Source organism: Lissotriton vulgaris, chromosome 5 (genome assembly GCF_964263255.1).
Source record: "Lissotriton vulgaris chromosome 5, aLisVul1.2, whole genome shotgun sequence".
In the NCBI taxonomy this organism is placed as follows: Eukaryota; Metazoa; Chordata; class Amphibia; order Caudata; family Salamandridae; genus Lissotriton; species Lissotriton vulgaris.
In genome coordinates, this window is record NC_141693.1 from 390,193,672 (window position 1) to 390,208,747 (window position 15,076).

Genomic DNA, 15,076 nt, shown 5'->3' on the forward strand with positions numbered 1-15,076 from the left:
CCCTTGCCATCAACAATTACATTTTGGTGTATAAGTAGTACACCTAAAATCCCAGGACTTTAGATTACTTCAAGGAACAAGTGGACCCTGCTAAGAAGAGCGGAAGAACTGTGTGAGGAGTACTGCCTTTTCTGAGTGAGGGGCGGGTTGGCCTGCAGTTGCTGCTTCTGTCTGTGGTGGAGGAAAATAACTGACTCTTTTTGCCCTCCTGTGGTACCCTACTTGTGAAGAATCTCCAAGGGGTTTTGTGTGCTTGTCTCCTGTTGGAAGTCTTAGGGAAATAAAAGATTTCAAGAAAGATTCTGAATGGATCTGAAAAGCTACATCGCTAGAATTACATCCCAGTATGGATACGGAAGACGGAGAATCGAACAAATGCTTGCCACTGGTTGATAGGACTATTAAAGGTTGATGGATGCAGTAGGAACTTTCCCTGTGATGTACGTTTGGAAAGAGTGTCAGTAACCAAGACCACATATGAATAATATATGATTCTGCCAAAAAAGAAACTGTTTGAAGGTTGATACGATCTTGGACAAGATCACTATTATCAGAGCCCTGAAGAAGTCCCGGATGGGATGAAACGCGTTGGCGACAGGCAATTCTGTATTCTTTTAATGAATTATTGAATAAAGAAAATAACATACCTTCAATCAAGACTCTGAAATTTTATCCTTGGGAAGTTTTCAAGTCAATCTTGCTCAACGCTGTGATTTATTTAATCATTGAAATATAATTTACCTTCATGTATCTTGGTGCGGGTCAATTTTTGTTATGGATCTGAAAAGCAACCTGCCTGGAAGTAGGACTTTTAACTGTGTGCAGAGTGCTGCCCCTGGTGTGTGGGGTGGAATGGCCTACGGTTTGGGTTCCATGTTGGAGCAGGAGTAAAGGATCGGGCTGCTCTTCACCATTTTACTTTGAACTGCATGTGAGGGGCACTTTACCTTGGAGCCAGCATGTGAGGAGTGCTTGCTAGGAAAGTAGAGCTGTATATCCCAGGCTAGAGCCTATAGAGAGCTCTTTGCTGATAGGAAGTGCTACCTGAGGAAGCAAGTCAATTCCCCTTTTCCACAATCAGCGCATGAAGAGCACTTCAAATCATGGATGTGTACCTTTGTTAAGGAGAAGGCTAGTGGAAGTAGCCCTGCTGCTCGTCTGTTGAACGTGCTATGAAGAGCTCAAGGTGTTGCCTGACAACGAGGGTCAAGCTTCCAAAATCCAGACGCAACCAGGAGACCAAGGAGCCCAACCCTGCGCTGGGTGCCCCAGATCCAAGGAAGACGGGTGGGGTCATCAATGCAGCCCCAGCTGCTTGCCTTAGACATGAGGGAGCCTGAAATGGAGGAGGATATCCCAGGAGGGAGTTCCCCCTCCCACATTGTCTCACAACTCCAACGTAATGGAGGGTGGGGCCAAGCCCTCAACAGAGACCAAAAGGGCAGGAGGGAAGCCGATGCAGACTTCGCTTCATGACCCTCCAGTAAGAGGGAGGATTGCACGGTGTGTCCCATCATATCTGCCTTCGCGGGGCCCAGGGAACACTGTGGAGTCCCAAGGGATGGCAGTGCAACGTCTTCTAGTTCCCATATGCCATCTGGGAGGCATGGTGGTCATCATAACGGTACTGTCTGAGGGCTCTTACATTACTTAAGGGTACGGGCGTTTACTGGTGACAATCACAGGGTGAGGCCTTGACGGAGGCCCCTTGGGTAGATAGGTTACCGACTTTTAAGAATCTGCTTCGAATTACCGTAGCCCTTCCAGTAGGCACGCAGGTGTTCCATAGCCTAAGTTCTGTGCCTTCATGCTTGGCACTGAACTGTTGCAGAAATGGGCCTAACAGAGGCCCAGATGTTTCTAGGGCTTTTAAATGTTGGAGGGTAGTACAGCAATTCAGTGAGTTACTGCATTTATCTGCATGAAGACATATGTAATTGCGTTCTTCACCCTGTGATAACCATATAAAGAGTACAATATAAAGGATTGCATTTACATGTGTAACAATGTTTCTTTACAAGGTTTTATGACTGATGCAACCTAGACGTATTTATGGTTTGCACTAACTGTGATGTTAGGTTTGATGTGTGCTTATGACAAGGGCAGCATTTGTGTCTTTATAGCCCTACCTGTGATATGATGACAATTGTCTGGTTGGCAAGGTGATTGTTGAACTCTGTGTTCTATATGCATTTGTATGGCAGGTGCCTAAGGGCACAGGGATTTATGGGATTGTGGTCTAATTTGTTGTATGTGTAATACAAAGGATTTTTTTATATAACCTTGTGTGGAGCTCTTTTTGTGGTGTGCCTAGTGTGTCACTTTCTGTGTGTTGTTCAAACACTTTGCACATTGCCTCTCTGTAAAGCCTGACTGTTCTGCCAAGCTACCAAGGCAGTGAGCAAGGGTTATCTTGGTTGTGTAACTCCCTTACCTGACTAGAATGGCGTGTTCTGCCTGGCTTAGGGGCATACCCTAGCCAACTAGAAACACCATTTCTAACTAAAGGAATAAAAAGAAGTACATCACACAGTTTTCTGGCTTCAGGTTCTACCCAATGTGCACAGGTGCTACCAAGTTTACATTGTGTTTTTACACCTACGTGTCTGTGCTTAGAGATATGGGGGCATATTATCAAGAAACAGAGCTAACATTATTGCCGCTTTGGCGGCAGAAAACTGCAGCTAAAGTGGGGATAATGGGCTTGATAATACGCCCTTGTGAATTCCCATAGAAGCCTTTGTTCTGGTGTGAACATGGGCTTCTATGGGCATTCTCTACGGCATATTATCAAGCCCATTATCGCTGCTTTAGCAGCAGTTTTCTGCCGCTAAAGCGGCGATAATGTTAACACCGTGCTTGATAATATGCCCCTTAGTGTCTTGTTAGGCTTGTAAAGTTTATCTGGAAATACTACCTTGTAACGTCTTGTAATTCTAACTGACATATGGATTTTCAAGTATGGCACATGTTATGATCCATGAAAAATAGACATTCATGGTAGCTGTGACTGGTGGGTCAAACATAAATCTGTGATGTTAACAATAATAAATACTTATGCCTAGATTTTTTTATAGTAGAAACACCAAGCAATTGTCAGGTTGTATCTATATTACCTCCTTTTTATATAGTCTGTAGTTTTATATGAGTTTAGATATTGCGCTTGTTTTTCCGTTAATATAAGATCCTCATGGGCAGCTTGGTTTTATCAGGTGGGACAGTTAAACACATGATAGGCAATTGTAACCATCATGCAGTTAAGAGTACTGACCCAGACAGAATCCGCCTGCTCTCAGAGCGGTAGGACTTGAAACTCCACCAAAAAAGTGGGAGGCCCGACTCATACTGAAGGACATTTTCTGGATCTAGTATTTTGTAATGCTCACAATCTAGAGGTAGATCCCCCTGTTGCTCAGATGTGGACAGACCATTCCACCATTAGTTTTCATTTTGACATAGAGAAACCCATAGATTCTAAGTAAAGAGTCCCAAAACTAACATTTTGTATTTACTCCAGTTTTTACCCTTCATCCTTGAAAGATCTTGGAGACATAATATTGCCTTGTATGTTTTTGAGGGAGTCTTTAAGTGGACTTTAGATATTTGTGCCCGCTTTTAAGTTAAGCAAAGCTAAAACACAGATCCATGCTTCACCCTGGTACTGTTAATCCTTAAAAAGAAAAAAGACAACTTGTAGGAAACTTGAGCAAAAGTGGTAGATTTCAAAATCGTTCGAAGACAGAATTAGTTATAAATCTGTGTCAGGTAAATATCAGAAAAAATCAAAGCTGCAAGAAAAATACTGTTCACAGGATCAATCACGAGGGAAATTCCACGAAAGAACTCTATAGGATCCTAAAGGAATTTTCCAACCCTGCTACTTGCACTTCTACTTTTCCAACATCCCAGGTGTTCTGTGATGATCTTGCAGAACACTTTTAACACAAAATTTCTAAGACCTGTCAATCCTTCCCAGAAATTGCAGAATCTGTAAGATTATTTCCATGTAAACCCTCTACCACTCTCCTCGAAACCTTTAATCCCATCACTCCTTTAATTCCAAAGACTTCAAGTCATTGTGCTGTTGATGATCCCCCAGTTCCTCAATCTTAGATTCAACAGCCGCCAGTCGACTCAAGTTCTCTAATGACCCAAGCTGAGGCTGTTCCCACCACCTCCACATCCACTACTTGCTGCTGAAGCTCTGCCACCTAAGTAGAATATGTTGTGACTAGTCACTTCGGTAAGGGACTGCTGGAGCGATGGACTATCCGCTGTGACTGGAGCATAGTGTTGGAGTGCCTCTGCCTGCTGAACCTGCATAAGTTGCATAATTGTAGTCAGTGAGGATTTAGAGTCTGGTGAAGTCAGCTAAAGAACAATGAGGGATTCAACCCAGATCTGTGACTGGGGTGAGTGTTTGAAAAGTCTTAGCACTCCATCCATCATCTCCTTGTGCTTAGTCCGGTATCCGCATGCAAAACAAGTGAACCAGAAGAAACCACAAGATAATGTAACAAATGCAGTTACCTTATTGTAGGATGATTGGCGGAGATGTCACTGCAGAAGAGAGAGCGAACGTTACATTGTTACTGGTTGATGCCGAGGGCAGGGAATCTTATGAAGAAAAAGCAAGAGTGAAGTGAAGATGAGCCTTGCCTGCCGGCTTGAAGTACGTCCATTAGTAGTTCAGTAATTGGCAACACTTCACAAGAGACACGCACATCCCCAGAGCATGTCTTATCTTTCCTTAAGGGTCAGGTTGTAATGGAGATGGTGCATGGTTGTCTGGAGAATGATGGGTTCAATGTGCATCTCAGTAAGTCTCATCTTATCCCATCTCCAGAGCTCCTGTTCACAGGGGTACTCCTTGAGATGAAGTTGGGTGGGGTTTTTCTTCCACAGATGCAACAACAGCATCTCAGAGCCAGGTCTCAACTTGGGACCCTCGTGTTAGCTCAGTCAGCTTCGGCAAGGGACTGTTTGTGGGTTCCGGGGGTCATGTCTGCCACCCTTCTCTTCCATCTAGTTTATCATGTACTTGTGCTCTGGAGCCCAATATTCCAAGATTACGATGTCTTGGTTAAGATGCTGACCACAATTTCTCTGCATCTTCAGTGGTGGTTGCAGCCAGTGAACCCTCGGACCCACCAGTACCCTTTTCCCTGACAACCAATGCGAGCATTTGAGGCTGGGGGTGACACTCAAGACTCTTTCTTCTCAGGGATTTTGGTCAACTGCGGAGAGCTGGATGATGTCAAATTAGAAAGAACTGGCAGCAGTTTTCAAAGCTCTTCTGGACTTTGCCCCACTTCTCGAGGACATGTTTGTTCAATCAGAACAGACAATTGTAGCATTTAATGTGTTGGGCCTCATTACCTTTTTTATTTAATTTATTTTCTTCTATCCTTAACTACCTTCAGCTACCATACCGAATCTCTTAGGTTCCCCGATGGATCTTGTTCTGTGCTGAAAGGGACCAGGATATTTAAGGGATGAACAATTATCATATGAGGACCTAGAATAAGATAATTGTTACCATTCAACATTAAGAGTGAATTCCTAAATTACCCCACCTCTAGTTCAGTTAACTTCCAAATCAAATTGAGCCTAACCACAAACAAATTATGAAACAGAATCAGCAAACTGGTTTATCTTAATTTGTATTTCTATTCAGATTCAAATAAATAGCTATCAACCTAAATTTAAAATAGATCAAATTTAATAAGCATTTGAAAGCTCTGCAAGATCCAGATAGGGAGGAACTACATTTCTCAAAAAAGTGAATTAGTAGGGATATCAGTTGTCTCTCATACCAACCCTAGTAGGAAAGTTTGTTACAATCCAAATGACCAGTTCCCGTTCATGGACAGAATCGACTGCCTCTGTCCGCACTGCAGAGTCACTGCCACAGCTGCTTTGATGCAAACCCTTTCGACCGAAAAGGTTACACTACGTTAGCATACCAGCCGGCAGACAATCTTAGTATTTGTACACAGTTCACATTGTTTCTGGCAGTCTCAATCTCCTGTCTCTGTAGCGCAAGATATATAGAGGGGGAAACGTCCCTTAGATCAAAATTTAGGCAATTATACTCCTTCAATTCCAGGTTTACATGCCTTGACATCACCAAATTTGTTGTACCACTCCGTCCCATTGGTTGCTCAAATTAGGATGAGATAACGTAGCATGTAAAAGAATATAGATCCTGAAGAATTAAGTAATCCATTATTCACCATTTTCTTAGAGCCACTGTAGTTTAGTCATACAATTATTTGTTGCATTTAGAAAGTTGGCGATTTCATGCGCTCATCCTTGTCTGTCCATTCTCAAGCTTTTGTTGCAAGTCTAGTCCAGCAAGCAACAACCCTCAATTAGGCAATTGAGTGTTAGAGCATAAGAGGTAACATTATGAAAGGTTCCCATAGGCTTGAGACTGTTCAGTGCATAAGTTCATAATAGGAAAGGAAGCAAAGTTTGAGGCCTTCATGAAATACAGCTCAAGCACAATAGAATTGTGCTAAAATATGAATCTCAAATTACATAGAATAGTGCATTCATTTCTTCAATTAAGCATTTTAATATCACTTCATTATGAATTGCAATTAATTCATGTAAGTATAAGGTACCCCAAAAAATAAATATTAATTGTAATATTCACCATCATTTCACATATCATTTTGTAAATCTCTTTTGCACTTATATGGTATTACAGTATACAGGATTTAATTGCACATCAATGCTAAACTTTATGAAATTCAATCATAACATAATCTTGTGTAGCATCTACCTTTCTTGTCAATTTCAGTCCTTAAGTGTATACATTCTAATATTGTCATCCATTTTCTAACACATGAAGTATGTTATTCTCACATAGAAGTTTTCCGTGTTATCCTTTATTTATCACATTTACCGAAGCATAAGTACACATTCCACTAAAATGTCAGTTTTCACATCTATTTATTGACTGCTTTTACGATGCAGTATCTAAATCAGAAGTTCATTGCATGAGGTTTCGAAAGGTGAAGCCTAATATACAGTTTATCTTTTTCATATTTTCTGTCATAACTAACTTTAATGTAAAATTGTCGTAAATAGATGTAAAGTAACATTTCTGCTCCATCACAATCAAGTGGCCCGAGCCTATTTTAAAAATTTGGAGGGCGGAATTGTTGTCCTCTTTTGGCAGATCAGATACGGGCCTGGGCAGAAGACCTCCTGGTGGGTCTGATTGCAATTTATCTTCCGGTGAGAGAGAATGGACATGTGGATCAGATGAGTCGTCAACTCCTTTCCTCAATGTCTCCACTGATTTTCTAGGAGATTGTGGGGAGGTTCAGGAGATTGTGGCTGATTGTTTTTGCTTCCCCAAAGGATGCCCTTTTACAGAGGTTTTGCACCCTTCTCCCTTGCCAGAAGTCTTGGAAGGTGGACACCATGAGTTTCTCCTGGTGTTGAGGTCTTAATTTTGCCTTCTCCCCATTCCGTTCTCACCAGGGTTTTAGCAAATATCAGAAAGGAAAGAGTGATGGTGCTGTTGGTACTCCCGTTTTGGAGTGGGTAACTGTGGTACCCCCCTACTGCACAGTTTGACCATTGCTCCTCCATGGAAGTTTTCAATGTCCCCTTCTGTGCCCAGGTTTCCAAATCTGTCTCACAATTCAATCGGGTAAGCTTGTATTGGGGGTTTGGAAGTTGAAAGGAGAAGGTTAGTCAATTTGGGTTGCTCCTCAGAAGTGGCTTTTTCAATTCAGGATTCTAGGAAGGTCAGCTTTACTCGTATTTATGAGAAGCAGTGGAAGATTTTTTTTTATCTGGTGTTTATCAAGGGGGTTTCTCCCAGACTCCAGTGAGGGTGGCTCTATTTTGGAGTTCTTGAGTGATGGGTTCTTGATGGGTCAATCAGTTTGTACTGTCCGTAGCTAGTGGGCCTCTGCAAAGGATTTCAGGGGTACCTCTCTCCTCCCCTCAAGATTTTCGGCTTCTCACCTTCCTCGCAGTTTTTACCTCAAGAGACCAGTAGTTTTTTCTCCTGTCTGCCACTGAATTCAAGCTAGCCTGGCTGATGAGGGCTGTTAGCCCGAAACCGGTCCCAGGATGCTGGTGTCCAGTCCAGGGAAGACATGGCTTGGCAGTTCGAGCTAGACTGTTCCCATGAGTAACAGGGTCAAGACTGATTTGAATATAGCTGTGTCGGAACTGGGGTGGCAAAGTGAGCTAAAGAACAATGATGGATTCAACCCAGATCTGTGACTGGGGGTGAGTGTCTGAAAAGTTTCAGTGCTCAGTCCATCATCTCCTTGTGTCTGCTTTGTTCGCCCAAAGTTGGCAGGGTATGCCAAGATGTGGGTCCCTTGCTCACTTTGCCACTGGATTCAAGCTAGCATGGCTGATGAGGGCTGTTAACCCGAAACTGGTCCCAGGATGCTTGTTTCCAGTCCAGGGAAGAAACGGCTTGACAGTTCAGGCTGGACTGTTCCAAGACTGGTTTGCATATAGCTGTGTCTGAACTGGGGTGGCGAAAAGAGCTAAAGAACGTTGATGGATTCAACCCAGATCTGTGACTGGGGGTGGGTGTCTGAAAAGTTCAGTGCTCCGGCCATCATCTCCTTGTGTTTCCCCTGGGGGATCTCCCACTGGTCCTTAATACTTTACAGAGGTCCCTATTTGAGCCACTTTCTACGGTATTTCTAGAGTTTTGACCCTTAAGGTGGGTTTCCTAATGGTGATAGGGGCATTTGTCCAGCGGCTATATCGTCTTTCTCTAATTCCTTAACCTCCCATTATAAATTGAGGGTGGGGGAGATTTCTTCTGAAGATTTTGTTTCAGCTGTTCTTACTGCAGTTTCACTGATTTGCATTTAACTGAAAATAATATTTTCTTGACATCTTTATTGGTGTGGGTTTTCTTTTTTGTGTCCGTCAAGTGCTTGGGTATATACTTATAGGTCAGGACTGTGACAAGCAAGATGGAGGACGAAGGTAACAACTTGGTTACTTATCTGTAATCTTCATTACTCTGAGTCACAGTCTTCCTCATCACAGTCCTGTATCCCTTGCACCTACCATTGGGAGTTGGAGGATGAACAAAAGAGAAAACAATGGGACTCATACGAGGCAATGGGTCTCATTTGAATTTTCTCATGTAAGTTTATTTTTATGTCTTTAAGATTTGTTGGGAAATATAGGGTGTGCTTTTGGCTTTGCCCACTCTTATAGGTCAGGTGACAGGAAGTTTCTGTCAGACCATCATTTTGGTTGGAGATTACTTTTCTATGGGTGAATGCTGTGCCCCGAACACATAGTACTCAAAGGTCAGGACTGTGACGAGGAGGACTATGACTCAGAGTAATGAAGAGACACCAAGGAGTACAACCTCTGACCTGACACTCTTCCCTTGACCTTCCACCATTTACTTAATTTTACCAATGGTCATATCCGTCCTTCCAGTGGCACAGTCCATTGCCATAGTCAGTGCCTCACTAGTGCTTTAAAAATTATAATAATAATAAGGGCCAGGGCTCATAATCGCAGGGTGCAGAAACCAAGCTATGTAGCTGTACGATCCATTGCTAATTAACAGCCCGCTCATGATGGCTGTAAATAAAATTGCCATCGAAATACCTTCTAGTCGAGCTTCTGCTATATAGAGCTGAAAAAAATCAAAACATATAAAGCTCCACAAGACATTGTCAACCTCAGCATCACAAGGTCCTAGATCAGCGCTCCATTACACATGGCCCTTATTCACTCTACCTCCTCTCACTGCAGCATCACACAGTCACAGGCTCAGTATGGACACCCATGTACAGAAAACATCGGCCTGTTGTTTTGCCATCTTTCGTTCTCTTAGGAAGGTTCTGCCCCTTTTACCCTCCCATGCTTGTGCCCAAGTGGTTAGATGTACTATCCTGAGCAGGTTGGTCTATTATAACGCCCTCCTGCTCAGGTCCCCTGAGTATCTATTGGACAGACTCCAAAGGGTCCAATCTGCGGCGGCTAAATTGGCTTTGGGGCTGCCTAGGAGATTTCATGGACCTGCTGCCCTGGCAAAACTAAACTGGCTTCCTCTTAGACAGAGGATCCAATTTAAGGCCCTCTGTATAGTTTTTAGGGCTCTCCACGGGTGCGGCCCAGCCCCTCTAAGATCTCAGTTTGTTGGTATGCCCCTACCAGACAGCGTCGCTCATCTGATGCTAAACTGGTAGTCGTTCCCAGATTTAGGAAGGTCAGAGCTGGTGGTAGATCCTTCCAGGTGACTGCCGCCAGACTCTGGAACTCTCTCCCCATCGAGATCAGGGCTACCAACGAACTTCTGCAGTTTAGAAAAAAGGTGAAAACCTGGCTTTTCCCTGGCTAGCCTTTTGCCCCGGAATTTTTGCTGTTCTGCCTCTATTTGGGTTCTGCTAGCACCAGGATGCCTGCAATGGTGACAGCCGCGCTTTACAAATTCTTAAAATAAATAAATAAATAAATAAATACTCCTCCGACCTAAATGTCTACATTACTCACTGAAGTACCGCATGGGCCCTCTATCCACAGCACCACGCATGCCTAAGAAGTTGCAGCACCAGATGTGGTACTGTTTCTTAGTGCCACAATCGTTTGGGGGCCATCTGATTTTAGTAAATAACGTAATGAAACGAGTCACCCCTGCCTGTAGAAATCAGACACAGCATCAGAGGGCAGACTTGAAAATCCCCTCAGTAAAAGACAAAAAAAACATGCAGTATATTATTGACAGGTACTTCGACAACTTTGAATGAAGGATATGCGACACCCTCTGACTGCTTAGAGAAAATACAAACACTTAATCGCAATGCAAACATTCAAACAAAAAACGTGCTGCTCATTAACTCTCATTTAGAGAGGGATGAATTCCCTATCGGAGAGGGATACAAGCCTCACTTACTCGTGAGGGCAAGCTTCACTCACTATCCCTTAGCAGAAGTGATGTCTCAATTGGTTCTTGGCACAGGCAGTTAATCTTACCAGAGGACACATGTCCTGCTTACTAATTCAACGTGAAAGATAAAAAAAAAACAAGACTGGGCAAAATCTCAGCAGCATTTCATTTTTCTTAAATGCATATAGTATCAAATTTTTCCAAGAAAAATCAATAAAGGTCAAAACAATGCAAGTGATTTTGTCATGTGCTTGTGGAGCTAACAGTGTGACGTTTTGCAATTTTCTATTTCCATATTGAACGACTTATTGATGAAGTTCCACTTCCACAAGCAACAGAGGGGACTTTGAAAGTTAACCCTTTTTCTGCTTCAATTTACCTGCGTCCCAATCTCTGCTTCCTCAGTCTCGAACTCATTTTTTTCGTCTTTTTTTTTTATCACAGTAGACAACACAACGTACCAGTACTATGGAAATTATAGGCGGGCTTTTATTCACGGAGTGCGGTCTCTCATATATATTATGATGATGATGATGATAATGATGAATATGTTATTATTATTATTATTATTATTAGAAATATTTATAATAATTATAACATGGCCGAGAAGAATATATTTATATAATAGTAATATTTTTATTATTACTGATTTTCACATTTCACTTTCAGTGTGATATGTAATTAAATAGGACCTTTATTTTAGTTTGACCTGGATGAACCAATGTATTTAATTTGCATTGAGCGTTGTGGTAATTAGTGTTTAAACACGTAGTATTGTGTCTAACTGGCTGGGGAGATAGCAGTTTATTTAAGCAATATATTGATATTCACTCTGTAAAGTAAATGATCTCAAGTGATCACTGACAAGGAAGCAAGACACCTAATTGTGACACCTCCACTGCAGCTGATGATTTATACACTATATTAATTGAGCATAATGTGACCTCCTCCGGTGGAGATCAGTGGTCTCAATCCAGGCTCCTTATTAGTGCCCACCTATGAACATATAGATCAATGACTTCCTTAATTGGTTACACTTCCATGCAATCTTTGTGACACCATTGACGGTTTTGCAGAAAGCATTCCTTGGGGCCTCATTAGTAATTACAACAATGCAACATCCTTTTGATGGGTAGAGAACAACGTGACATATCACTCGTTACTATTAGTATTTCACTATGCCCTTGGTTAATTTTTGTTATCCCAATGGAAGAATGCTTTTCCTAGATAAAACAGGCTGTGCAAACGTAAACCGATTCCCTCGATTCCTTTGTGAATTGGTAGAGTCAGTGGAACGTATAACAACAAAGACGAAGGCCAGCAAGCAAGGCAAACTGGATAGGGCTAAACATTTCACATCTGGGTTGAATTTTACTTAGGGACTGATTAGAGGTTGATGGATGGGTTACTCAGTCACAAACATGACTGATATCCTGCACTCTTTATTGCAAGTGCCATAAGGCATAATGCACTAGTAGTAATGTGAATGGGAGATCCATCATAGTTGTGACAGGCTAACCCATCCGCCCAGCTTTAAATCTCGTTACCTTTCAATGTCTCATGTGGCCAGATGAAGAAACATTTTTTGACTGATGTTACTTCATGTCCTTGGTGGTATGTAAAAGCAATGTCTGATTTAAACACATGTGAACACCATATTATAAAAGCAGGTTTCTGTGGAGGTGGTAATGTGTGACAAGAATGTTTGTACATGCATCTTGTTGTTGTGCTGAGGTATTCTGTTGTTTTTTTACGCGGCTGTGTTTTTGCGCCCCATTATTAATATGTAACCTTGTTGTGTTGAATTCTGAATCCACTGTTTAGTTGTGTTGTACTTGGTTGTGTTTTAATTATGTTACTTTTTTGTATATATTGTACTATGTTTCGATGTTTAATTTAGGTGCATCATAAATGCTAATATATTTCTGGCCAAAGGCAGCACATGCCTTTGATGTTCTTCTGACAGCCAACCATTTACCACTGTCTAAGGTGATAAAAGAGCACTGCTTCAGCTCTCAACTATTTAGAGCACCTGTCAGCCAAACATTTTGACAGACACATGTCTTAAGTTAGCACCTGCAGTAGTTACTTTGTCTCATGCGGCCCGAATCCTTTCATTGATTACCTTACATTTTGCACTTTATTAAACAAATTAAAAATATTCTAGTAAGTATCCTCTGATTTGACATGCTATTCAAAATTGATCTTTGCAGTAATTAAAAGCATAAAAATGTTCCATTATTCATTCTTTTAATCTCAAAAGTGATTTACTATGTCCGACCGGAGTACCCACTGGAATCGCCAAGGACTGTTTAGCTGTCTGAAGTGCACCAGAAAAATATCAGCGCAGACAGCAGTGTTACTATTAGGGGCAGCAAAGATGTATTATATGCTGCAGTGTCTGTATATGCGAGAGATCCTGACCCATAGGGACTTTGGACCCACTTTTATGGCCTGGGTGAGCTTGCTGTGTAACACCCGACTGCCCACAATTCAAGTGAATGGGTTCCTGCCTCAGCCATTCCCACAAGGGAGGGAGACCAGATTCCCGCTGTCACTGATGATTTTTGGTTTCGTGCTCAAGCCCCTTGTGTGCAGGATTCGAAGTGATGCTCTGGTACACGGACTCTAGAGGGACGCCACATGAGAGGACTGTATACCCTTGTACACAGATGATATCCTTCTGTAACTGGTGGACCCAGAACTAATTCTGAACCATCTTCTGCAAATGCTGGAATTATTTGGGAGGTACTCCAGCTTCTTCCTCAACTGGGGAAAATTAAATCTATACCCTCTCTTGGGATACTCGAAGTTTGCGACCCCTAGACGCCGGATGCCCATAGTCCCCAGGGCCTTCAAATACCTGGGCATGTATGTTACCACTCACAGGGAGGAATACAAAAAAATCCTCATATACAATCTTGGGGAAACATTGGCATACCCTCCCACTATCACTCTTAGGCAGTGTGACAATGCACAAAATCATCTCTAAAGGTTACATATGCTCTCCAGAAAAATCCCTACTGGGCACAGGTAGAATTCTTCCAGCAAGTGGAAATGGAGATGTGGCTTCTGCTATGGGATGGAAAGCCTGCCCGAATTGCACTGCAGAAGTCAACCAAAGGAATATATGAGGGGGAGATTGCTACTTCCTGACTTACAAGCATACTATTGGGTCTCACACTTTGAGGTCATCAATGAATGGCCATTTGCCCCACTGGATGAGCTGACTTTGAGGATTGACGGACATGTAATGAGCCCTGGGGGTACCTGGTGATGAAATATAAGCGGGGAGGCCAGACCAAACTTCCACAGAACATGCAGTTGGATCGCCAGGCCTGGGACAGAACACTGACGTTTCTGAAATTGGAGGGGATCCTGACAAGGACCTATGTGGGACAGTGACCTGATTTGCAAGGAAGGCAACCTGCAGGATTCAGGAAATGGGATTTGATAGGTCTCAGCCAGCTGGGAGATGTGTGGGGAGAGGATGGACCAAAACCATGGAAGACCTCCAGGAGGAATTTTATATGGCGGACTCAGAGGCCTTTAACCATCTGAAGTTAAGACATGGCCTGGTGAATGTGAATTAGATCTTATTGAATCAAAAGGGAAGAATGTTAAGGATAACCTTCTAAATAAAGAATGTGAGGTCATCAATCAACTACAGAAAGGCTCAGAAATAATGATTAAACTTGCACAAAAAGGAGGGGCCATTATTGTGATGGACAGGGATAATTATGAAAGAGAAGTCCTACAGCAATTACAAAATACGTACACATACAGAAAACTAGATGGGGATCCCACACCAGCAATTAGGGGTGACATTTGTAGATAAAAAGGGTTTGATGGCAGATGTCTTACAGAAAAAGAAAAGCTGTTCAGGAGAAATAAAAATCCAATGACTACAGGGATATACATACTCCTAAAGATCCATAAACATTCACAGAATCCTGACAGTTGACCAATCATTGCCAGAGTGAATTCTATTTTTGAACCACTGGCTAAGTATATTGATGTTTTCCTTAAGCCTTTGATCCCAGACATTCCAACTTATCCAAAAGATACAACTGATGTGATCAGTAAACTAGATCAGATGACATTCAACTCTGAAGTAGATGTTTTTGCGACTCTTGACATTACACATCTCAATACCAATATTCCCCAAGA